The sequence below is a fragment of the Petromyzon marinus genome, unplaced genomic scaffold, assembly GCF_048934315.1.
Source record: "Petromyzon marinus isolate PM22_M1 ecotype Great Lakes invasive population unplaced genomic scaffold, UKy_Petmar_22M1.pri1.0 PM_G_Scaffold_146, whole genome shotgun sequence".
In the NCBI taxonomy this organism is placed as follows: Eukaryota; Metazoa; Chordata; class Hyperoartia; order Petromyzontiformes; family Petromyzontidae; genus Petromyzon; species Petromyzon marinus.
Window position 1 is genome coordinate 147,501 of NW_027422702.1, and position 2,500 is coordinate 150,000.

Genomic DNA, 2,500 nt, shown 5'->3' on the forward strand with positions numbered 1-2,500 from the left:
TTTGAGGTGTGCCAGGAGCAGGCGCTCAAAAGACTTCATTACCACAGATGTAAGGGCGACCGGTCTGTAATCATTTAGTCCTGTTGGCCTTAGCTTTTTGGGCACAGCGATGATGGTGGAGGACTTGAGACAGGCTGGTACATGGCATGTCTCCAGGGAGGTGTTAAAGATGTTGGTGAACACCGGAGACAGCTGGCCAGCGCAGTGCCTGAGGGTGGCTGGAGAGACAGAGTCCGGCCCGGCTGCTTTGCGTGGATTCTGCCTCTTGAAAAGCCCATTAACTTCTCCCTCCTGAAAGGAGAGAGTCGTTTCTGTAGTATGGGTGGGGGATGGGGCCTCTTGGGTGGGAAGGGGTGGTTCAGGACAGTCCAATTGTCTTTCAAATCTACGGTAGAACTCGTTCAGGTCGTTGGCTAGGCGGGAGTCGTTAGTGGTGTGGGGCGCTCTGGGTTTGTAGTTGGTGATGTGCCTGAGCCCTTTGGCAGACAGAAGCAGCGTCGTTAGTAGAGAACTGGTGTTTTAGTGTCTCTGAGTACAGTCGTTTAGCCTCTCTCACCGCTTTGCTAAACCTGTTCTTCGACTCCTTGAATCTGTCTCTATCCCCACTCCTAAACGCTTCCTCCTTCTCCAACCTCAACCTTTTGAGCTTTGCTGAGAACCAGGGCTTGTTGTTGTTAAAGTTCACCCTGGTACGTGTTGGGATACAGCAGTCCTCACAGAAGCTGATGTACACAGCCTCTGTGAGTTCATCCAGACTATTGGTAGCAGTCGTGAACATATCCCAGTCAGTACAGTCTAAGCACGCCCGCAAATCTTCCACAGCCTCACTGGTCCACTGTTTAGATGTCCTCACAGCAGGTTTACAGAGTTTTAGTTGCTGCCTGTATGCACGAATCAGGTGGACCAAGGGAGTTCTGTGCGAGCCGAACAGCCCCGTGACCCACAAGAGAAACATCCCCGCCAAATTCGAGCGTTTGACGGGGTCTATCCGTGAAAAAATATTCACGTTTTTGAGTGCACATGCATTTCTGCTGCAAATGCCTCTGGAAGTTTCATGCCGTTCGTATGCCAATTGTGGCAACACGAAAATGACCCGTTTTCCCATTCCGAGGGATTTCTGTGCGACCCTAACAGCCCCGTGAGCCACAAGAGACACATCCCCGCCAATTTCTAGCGTTTCACGGGGTCTATCCGTGAAAAATATAGACGTTTTTGAGTGCACATGCATTTCTGCTGCAGATGCCTCTGGAAGTTTCATGCCGTTCGTACGCAATGTGGCAACACGAAAATGACCCCTTTTCCCATTCCGAGGGATTTCTGTGCGACCCTAACTAACAGCGCCCGTGAGCCACAAGAGAGACATCCCCGCCAATTTATAGCGTTTCACGGGGTCTATCCGTGAAAAATATAGACGTTTTTGAGTGCACATGCATTCCTGCTGCAAATGCCTCTGGAAGTTTCATGCCGTTCCTATGCAATGTGGCCACACAAAAATGACCCGTTTTCCCATTCCGAGGCATTTCTGTGCGACCCTAACAGCCCCGTGAGCCACAAGAGAGACATCCCCGCCAACTTCTAGCGTTTGACGGGGTCTATGCGTGAAAAATATTAAAATTTTTGAGTGCACGTGCCTTTCTGCTGCAAATGCCTCTGGAAGTTTCATGGCGTTCCTATGCAATGTGGCAACACGAAAATGACCCCTTTTCCCATTCCGAGGGAGTTCTGTGCCACCCTAACAGCCCCGTGAGCCACAAGAGACACATCCCCGCCAATTTCTAGCGTTTCACGGGGTCTATCCGTGAAACATATAGAAGTTTTTGAGTGCACATGCATTCCTGCTGCAAATGCCTCTGGAAGTTTCATGCGGTTCGTACGCAATGTGGCAACACGAAAATGACCCGTTTTCCCATTCCCAGGGATTTCTGTGCGACCCGAACAGCCCCGTGAGCCACAAGAGACACATCCCCGCCAATTTCTAGCGTTTCACGGGGTCTATCCGTGAAAAATATCAATTTTTTTTTGACTGCACATGCATTTCTGCTGCAAATGCCTCTGGAAGTTGCATGCGGTTCGCATGCAATGTGGCGACACGAAAATGACCCGTTTTCCCATTCCGAGGGATTTCTGTGCCACCCTAACAGCCCCGTGAGCCACAAGAGAGACATCCCCGCCAATTTCTAGCGTATCACGGGGTCTATCCGTGAGAAATATTCACTTTTTTGAGTGCACATGCATTCCTGCTGCAAATGCCTCTGGAAGTTTCATGCGGTTCGTATGCAATGTGGCGACACGAAAATGACCCGTTTTCCCATTCCGAGGGATTTCTGTGCCACCCTAACAGCCCCGTGAGCCACAAGAGAGACATCCCCGCCCACTTCTAGCGTTTCACGGGGTCTCTCCGTGAAAAATATCACATTTTTTGAGTGCACATGCATTCCTGCTGCAAATGCCTCTGGAAGTTTCATGCGGTTCGCATGCAATGTGGCGACACGAAAATGAC